General features: G+C 51.0%; 1 protein-coding gene and 1 long non-coding RNA gene across 6 annotated transcripts in view; one reads left to right on the plus strand and one right to left on the minus strand.

The window, feature by feature from the left end:
• The window catches only part of TANC1 (tetratricopeptide repeat, ankyrin repeat and coiled-coil containing 1), a 70,171-nt gene extending 63,255 nt beyond the window's left edge, over positions 1-6,916 (minus strand). For 2 of the 5 annotated variants that reach the window (XM_052675935.1, XM_052675932.1), the window contains exon 1: positions 6,818-6,916. The gene's annotated coding sequence lies outside the window, so the exon portion shown is untranslated. Of the gene's footprint in view, positions 1-6,772 lie in introns of all 5 variants that reach the window. The other 3 variants (XM_052675938.1, XM_052675933.1, XM_052675937.1) reach the window with 3 other exon arrangements.
• Positions 6,917-7,095: 179 nt separating this feature from the next.
• Positions 7,096-8,569, plus strand: LOC128077176 (uncharacterized). The gene is made up of 2 exons (XR_008204868.1): positions 7,096-7,267; positions 7,950-8,569. It is a non-coding gene; the product is annotated as an uncharacterized LOC128077176 (long non-coding RNA).
• The last annotated feature ends 71 nt before the right edge of the window (positions 8,570-8,640 follow it).

The following is an 8,640-nucleotide window of genomic DNA, read 5'->3' on the forward strand; positions in this document are numbered from 1 at the left end:
CCACATTATTCTGCAGTAACAGTCTGGTACAGACAAGATCATACATGCTCTTACCAAAACTACAGAATACCTGGCAAGCCTGTATTTATTAAATTTTACACTTGCTCTGCTGCTTTCAGCAATTAAGCAGCCGAGCACCACTGAGAGCCTCTAATTCCCATGTCAGAAAGCATTTCCTCCACAGGCAAGTGTCCAAAAAAACAAAAATAACTGAAATCCTCAAAACCAGAATTTACCAACACACACTGTATCCTTTAAACATCAATTATTCATTACCCCCTTCGATCTACCCAGATCTTCAAAAGTTTGCCAAGACAGCACATGAGGCTTCACCTTCGCCAGCAGATGGAATGCTTGCAAGTCCCACTGCAATCTGATGAACTGAGTTCACTGATTTACAGAGTGAAAAGATGCAAGAGCAAGAGACTGAAATTAACAAGAATGCACTTAGCTCAGAACTTTGAAGGAAAGGAAAGGGACTGTTTAAAGCTCTCCCTTGACCAAGCCAGGCTCACTAGGAGGAAAGCAATTTTTTTTCCTGGTGAAAATAGGAGGGGAAAAAAAACATAGGAAGAATGTGATTTGTAGCAGATAGCAGGACATGGTTAGATTGCTCAGAGGCAGACAGAGACACTGCGGAGCACAGCAGCTGCACAGATGCCCCACCGACACAGGGAGCTCTCAGGAGCCCGTTCCTGGTGTGCACTGCAGCGGCACGGTGTGCAGCAGAGGAGCAGCAGCCTGGGAGAGCCTCTGTGCCACACAGCAACAAAACCCCTCCTAAGAAATCCTTCTGAAATCCTCTGGTGCAGCCCCTCACAGTGCTGCCGACTCCAGCAGAACAAAATCTCTTACTGCCCGCCCTTGCCCTCCTTTCAGACTGTCTTTTAGAGAAAAAGTGCAGAATTTTCATCAGGAAAAATAAAATATTAGCTTGTTAATCTTCCTAAAGTTTCAAAATATATCTGGTTGCACCAAATGAGTGTAGATTTACTTTCATGAAGCGTACCATCACCCACTGACTGACTTGCTGCAAACTTACAGAACACAAGTAGCACAAACAGAGCAAAGTGCAGCTGCACACACCAGCACTGCCACCCTGCAGCTTTACGTGCATCAAGGAATTCTCCAGTCAAGCATTACTTTCTGACTTCATACTGGAAGGCACGTGTCTCCTCCATTCCACTTCTACCATGTTTAACTTCATTGAGGAAAGGAAATCTTTTCCCTGATGCCTTTTAATTGTTTCTGCAACTTTTCAAGACAAGTCCTTCATGCACACGAGGAGTCTATACTGCTAGTTGGACAGTGCTAAGATTTTACTCCATCATAGCAAAATCATGCTTACAGATTGTGACCAGGACATTTCTCTCTTTTTTCTTGATATTTTCAGTTTCTGGCAAATACTGCAGGAAAATCCAGAAACTCTGTCCCTGCTAAAGCAAAAAAAAAAAACAAAAAAAACAAAAAAAACCCCTTTTTGATGTCAGTGGGAATCCAGCCAGCGCAGAACAGACCTTGAAGCACATTAACGATCAATTCAACTCAAAGGCATTTCTGATGCAAACCACAGAACAGTCCCCTCCGGAGCTGCATTAGGAATATTTTATGTTTTGTTATTACTGTCCAAAACAAAAACAACCAAACACTTATACCAAAACAAAAGGACCTATCCACAGCCAGACTCTCCAGCAGCTTCTCTTACTTAAATTTCAGAAATCAAAGGTTATATTCTACTTCTGTCTATTCTTATGTTTATACTGTTCAAATCCTAACTTGTTAAAGCCTGGGCAGAAATGGAAATCCAGAGAAAAGGACAGCTATTAAAGAAAGAAATGGGCTGCCTTCCTCGACTCATATGTCCCTGGAAAAGAGAAGCAGTCTTTACCCAAATTCTTGCATTTTTCCAGATCAAACAAAGCTTGTTTTAGAGATGTTTAACCCAGTCTCTGTCTATTCCAGTAATTAAAGCACTCCTGCTGTTCTGTTCTGAGTGCAACAGCTCTGAATTTGGCTCATAACTACCAGCTTTTGACACATCACAGATATTTAATAATTAATACAATTAAGTACATGGCAGCAAAGTTCCAGCAGAAGCTCGGACTGTATTTAAAGAAGCAAAGTGCTGTGAGGCAAACAGAGCTCCTCCAGCCCAATGGCAGCCATGGAGCTGCTGCTCACATTTACACACACATCAAACACTTCTGTCAGGGCGTTTCCTGTGCTGCTAACAAGTTGCAGCTTTTCTCCTGCTGGATCTAAATTTAACCAAGACTAAGATCAAGTCTTCATTTACCTTTTTTTTTTCGGTTGTTGTTAATTAGCACCCCTCTGTTCTCCTCCTCCAAAAAACACAACCACAGCAAATCAGGCAATACACACAACCTGGACACAGTGCAGCGGCCATTCAACAGGCACATTCATTTTTAGAACTATTAATTACCAAATACTTAAAACACGCAGCAAACAAGGAGCAGACGCTCACCTTGTCACCCTGCACATTTCTGGCACCTTGTATGCTGCTACGTACAGATAACATGAGCACTGTGCCCTTCCAGTGCTTGAGGGGAGCTTATGAACAGGAGAGAAATCAATCTTGTACACGGGCAGATTGTGACAGGACAAGGGGAGTGTCTTTAACTGAAAGAGGGGAGATTTAGGTCAGACGTGAGGAGGAAATTCTATACCTGGCAGGCAGCGAGGCCCAGTAATGCTGCCCAGAGCTGAGGCGTCCTGTCCCTGGAGGTGCCCCAGGCCATGGATGGGCCCTGGGCAGCCGGAGCTGGGGGGCAGCCGGAGCTGGGGGGGGCAGCCAGCCCACAGCAGGGCTGGGCTGAGGGGTCCCTTCCAGCCCAACCATGCTGTGTTTAGTGACACTTGCCAATTGTATGAATATGTGTAAAAACAAATGGCCTTCACAGCAGTAGCCAGAAGTTCAACGACAAGCCAAGGCTTCTCAATGCAGCCAAGAACACCTTGCTACCTGCGCTGGAGGAATAACCACATCAGCAGCTCTGGTCAAGCCTGAAAGACTGCTAGTGAAGTCTTTCGATTTGGTTACAAACATGCAAATTCTTGAATATTACTGAGCAAGACAGGGAGAACACACAGGTAGGAGGGAACAGGAAGAAACACTCTGAAGTGAAGGAGATTCTACACCAGTGCTGCTGCCCTCAGCTGTGTCCCCACGCACCACAGGGCTCCAGGTGCCCACCTGCAGGTCCCTGCTCCAGCCCTGCGCTCCTGCTCACCTGGCACTGTTCTTTGATAGCTTAATTCCTGCCATGCTGCAGTAGGATGCCTAATTTTTAGAAAAAAGCTGAATTTGAGCAATTCAGCTGCTAATCAGAGGACAAGCTACTGCAGGCAAAGTGACACTGCAACAGCTCTGTAGGCTGCAGATAATTTTCTACTACTACTGTGTTTTAGAGATGTAGAACATGGCAATCCACATCTATATTGATAATGCACAAGTCCTAACTTTAACACAGCACCATGAAGCTTAGGAGGCTGATAAAAACTGCACAGAAAGATTTAAAATATGTATCTGTAGCTTGGTACTTCTGTTCTAAGGGTATTTACGATAACCAGAACCAGAAGTTGCACTTAGCTTTCCAATTTCATACCCTCCAGATGTAATTGAAAATTTTCAAGTCTCATCCTAACTCTAGATCAAATTAAAAAAGAGAAATTAAATGAAGAGCAGATGTACACAATGACTTGCTGAGCCCTGCTGCCGACTTCAACACCAAGATGCACGTAGGAGCTCTTGACTTGACCTCAAAGACATTTGAATTTCTGCTAACATCAATGCAAACCGGTTGCATACTGACACTGCTGAGCTGATCTGTGCTTAAGGCCTTGTTAGAATCCGGAGCTGAAGGCACTGTAGTCTGTGCAGCAAAGCAAACTGCTCACTGAGCTCTGCAGCAGTGACCTGCCATGCATCAGGCACTGTGAGGAACCCGGCTGCACCGCAGAGCACATCACCCACATCCCAGTTAGGGAATATTAACCCAGATGGAGAAGACAAAACAAAGGAAATAAAACTTGGAGATGCCACTACCACAGAAATAAAACATTCCAGCAACTGCTGCCAGTCAGTTACTCTCCTAGCAGCGGAGAAAAAGCTGTAAAAGGTACTTGGCATCACTTGGCCTTCTGCATCCACTCTTACAAACACCACTTTGGCACAGGAGCACCTCCACACATCACACAGGAAGACCAAGTACTGCAAAACATAATGTTCCGGTTCCAAAGCGCTCTATGGAAGGAGCCTATGGCTCAGTAGGCCTCTTGTCAGCGAGTGGAGGAGAAGAAACAAAACCCCTACAAGGGTATCAGAGAAATAGGACATTACAAAGTTGGAGCCATTCCATTTCTATTATCTACACAGTGTGTGCTTCCAGATGCAGATTTGGAAAGGATGAAAGAGAAAGAAGCTCGCACAGTTGTGTAGTAGCTAGACAGGACAGAAGCCTACAATAACCACAAGGCACACTCCACAGGGTTAGTCCATTTATGAAGCTGGAAGGAGGAAAGTAGCAGAAAAAAGCAACAGGACTATTCGCTAGGGTAAGGAGAAAAAGGCAGAGCATTTTGCTGAAGCACAGCACTGGATGGCAGAAGATCTGCCCTCTGGCTCACAGTGGGCAGCAGTTCCCATCCACACGACTGTCGCCATTACATTCACACACAGTGGCCTCAGGGAGGCCAAATACAGAGCAGCAAGCACAGCGAGACCCCTGCAGTGTGTTTTAGACATGGACAAACCTCTGGTAAGCATGCTGACATCCTTATCAGCTAAATATACTGCATTTTAAAGGTTTTGATCAATCACACTAAATAATGCATTTTAAAAGAATAAGAGACAGCACGGGAAGCTGGTGCATTAGTATCAGATAACACACCAGATATTTTCCACTAATGAGCAACTAGCTCAGTTTTCCCCTCCACATGCTTTACTGTGCTTTTCTTATTATTCACAAGGCAGTTTTCTAACAGCACCGCCTCCTGTACACAAACATTCACAAGGCTGTGTGCATTTGTGGGGCTGTATGCATTTTCCTTTTTTTACTGCAACAGCTTTGTGATAAATAAACTGCACAGCCCCCACACAGCGCAGGCAGCGCTGACGCAGCCCTCAAAGCTTCCAGATGTGGAACCCAGAGCCGACCCTTCCCTGTTTCCGGCAGGACATGGCAATCCAGCTTCTGGCAAGACCTGAAATACCAAACTTTGTCAGAACAGCAGCTGTACAGGAAAACTTTATGCATAGAGCCACAATTATACGTCCTAACTTACAGCCACGTCTACCAGCGTCATTACAACAGCCAGCAGAGCGGGCTGATGCCTTCAGACACAGCAGAGTTTGAAACCTTGCCGATCCATCCTTCACCTTCACAGAGAGATTTAATCCTGATGACAATACAAAGTTCAGCTGAAGAAAAACAGTAATTCTGCGAAGATTGCTTAGCTGTCTCCAGAAGTGTGTGCTCAGACCACAAAGTTGCTATGGCATCAACTCCAGGCCTGTGGTCTGACACACAAAATGCCTTTTTCCTAAGGACTGTTGTGGGAAGCCGAGCACTTTGGCTGAGAACCAAATATGTTTTGGCTCTACAGCAGATATCATTTACTGCCACTCGGACATTCCAGTGGTTAGCTGCAGTGAGGCAGCAGGACAGCCAGCATCTCAGCATGCCCATGTCAACGCAGCCCTATGCGCTCCACGCCAGCAATGGCACACAGGAACCGTATCCATGCTTTCTCTGTTTACCAGCATTATTTAATGGCACAGCACTATATTCCCATCACTTCAGCACCAGACCAGCACAAACAGGGGAGGTAAGCTTTTGGCAGCTGCGTATCAAACTGCAACGGGAGGAAATTCTGCAGGATGCAAGATATTGCACTGATTTCCCTTATTTCCTGGTCCTTTTAATTATATAACCATCAGGATGTTTTTTTCAAGCTGCAGCTAGCAACAATGTGAGCTCACACGGGATTTCTGCAAACAATGAATGAGGGCCGAACAGTCCTGCAGCACCCTGGGGCGGCCCGGGCAGTCCGACAGCCCGTACGGACATCGCCGCCTCTCGCCGGCATCCAGCGGCCGCACAAGCCCGCAGCACGCCCGGCTCCACGGACAGCATCGCCCGCCGCGTCCCCGCGGCACAGCTCCGAACCGCTCCGAGCGCCGCCCCGCCTCAGCGCCGGGGGGCCGGGCAGCAGCACAGCGGGTGTGCGGGACAAGCGGGGAGCTCGGCTACAGCCATCGCTGAGAGCGATCGCTGGGGACCCGCACCGTCCTCCGTCCGACCGGTACGCGTTACTCGGGTAGAGCGGTCCTTAAATAACGCCACCGAGAATTCAGAAAGCTTCGGAGAGCGCGCCTGGAAGCACGAGCGGCATTATCCGTACTGCCGACGTTAGGGCCGATCCCGGCCCTGCAGGCACTGCCCTCACACCGCGCTCCGGCCCGCCGCGCAACTTCGGCCGTCAGCGGCAGCTCGAGGATCGGCCCGGCGCCGCCTCGTTCCCGCTTCGCTGTTAGAAAAGTAGCGGCGAAAGACCCAAGTTTTCGGAGCGCGGGACTTTCCCTCCCAGCCGCCCTCCGCGAAGGGACGGAACCGCCCGCAGGCGTGCGGGGCAGGCGGAAGCCGAGCGGCGCCCAGGCCCGGCCTCGCCTCGCGGCGCCCGCCCGGCTCAGGATCCCCGCCCGGCCCCGAACTTTCGCTCGCGCCGCGCCCGGCCCCGCGCGGACCCTCACCGGGGAGGAGGAGAAGGAGGAGAGGAGGAGGAGCGCCGCGCTCACCTCCGCCGCCGGGCCCGGCTCTGCTCGCCCGAGGGCTCCGCGGCCCGGGCCGGCGCCAGGCGGGCAGGCGGCGGGATGAGCTCAGCGCCAGGCGGCAGTCCCCGCCCCGCACCCCACGGCCGCCCTCCACGGGAGCGGCTCCGCAGGGCGGGGCGGGCCGCGTTCCGCCTCGGCGCGGCCCCGGCGGGCGGCCTCGCAGCGCGCTGCCGGCAGGCGGAGGGGCGGGGCGGGGCGGGGCGGGGCGGGGCGGGGTGCAGTGCAGCCCGGAGCGTTGCGACCTTCGGGGGAGCTCGGGCACGGAAGCTCCTGAGCGGCCCCGGAGCCCCTTCGGTTTCCTAAGCGTAATTCGGGCGCGCGGCGCCCATGCTCAGTCGTTCGAACACGTTTTATTCCGTAATGTCTTTCTGGTGTTTTGCTACAGCTTGCCCGAATGTCACCGAGCTCGGCTAGGTGAGGAGCGTTGAAAGCACTCATGCCGCTCGGGCCCGGGCACTAATGCTCCGAACGCACGGCCCGGCCCGAGGGGTGAGAACCGCGGTCGCACCTGACGCAGCACAGCGTTCGTACGGGAGGTCTGAAAAGGAACGCGTCACGGCTGACGAGAGCCGCAAAGAACAGAGTTGGGGGAGTAGAAGCGGTAGCGACAAAAAGCGTCGGAGCCGCACGGACCGCCGTTACGCGGCGCTTCGAGGGGCGCTTTCACAGCAACGCTCCGGAGCGCAGAGCGAGGGCTGCGCCGCACAGCAGCGCCGTGCCGCCGGGCCAGCGGCTGCCGGGCCGTAGCAGCGCTCCGCCCCGGGGATCGGCGGCGGGCGGAGGGCGCGGAGCGTCTGAGCGCGGCTGTGGCAAAAGCGGCGCTGGGGCAGGGAGGCCTGCTGCAATCTGCGTCCCAGTGCCGAAGGACGGGAAAATCGCAGCAAAGGCAACCGCAGAGTGATCCGAAAGCACGGGACGATGCAGTCGGAGCCTCGTTCCGTTCCTCAAAAAGATGACTGGGAATTCGGTTGTGACGTGTAATTGTAATGGGAGGACTAGGCATTTGTAACTGTACGGGATGGACCTTAACCCAGGCATTTTCTGGCTTCTGAGATTTGACTCTGCAGTCTGAGAACTTGCTTTCTGTTTCTTGCAGACTTCCATCAGATGGTGCGGTGAGGCGCCCCGCTCTCCCAGGGCTCTTTTCATCACACACACACAGTGGTTCATCACGTTAGGATGCGGGGGAACAGCACGTTGCTGTGCCAGGGAAAGGCCAGACTGAAGCGAGGCGGCCAAGAGCTGGGCCTGGTGCCCCGTGCTGGTCAGCGCTGCCCTCCGTAACTGCTGCACCTCCTGCTGCCGCTGAGGAGGTGGGTGGCACGGCTGGGTGGGCGCTGGGAGCCCCTTCCCACTGAGCTGTTGATATCAGTGCCATTTACATGCTTCGTAACTTATTCATCTTCTGTGACCGCTAGAAAATATCTCTGTTTTTTTAAGCCTTATTTTCACACAGAGATCATCAACTAATGAATACAGCAATACTGGTTAAAATGAATACTGAGTCCTTTGTTTAAAAACATGAAGATATGTATGTTTTCTCTGTCAAGCAATGAAAAACTCGTGCTGTATTTTTAAGCAGATAATAGACAGTGATATAACTTCAGGATCGTATTCATTTAAAACACGGTTGTGTTTTGTGTCTCTTACTCCCGCTGCATGTTGACAAACTCTTCAGCAGATGTGCACAGGGAATTAAAACAGTGCTGTCCCTTGTGTGCTCCTTACCCTCCTGCTGTCCTCAGGGCAGGGACACCATACATATGTATCAGCTCCTGAACTGCCTC

This window comes from Tympanuchus pallidicinctus, unplaced genomic scaffold, assembly GCF_026119805.1.
Source record: "Tympanuchus pallidicinctus isolate F22 unplaced genomic scaffold, pur_lepc_1.0 scaffold15, whole genome shotgun sequence".
Taxonomy (NCBI): domain Eukaryota; kingdom Metazoa; phylum Chordata; class Aves; order Galliformes; family Phasianidae; genus Tympanuchus; species Tympanuchus pallidicinctus.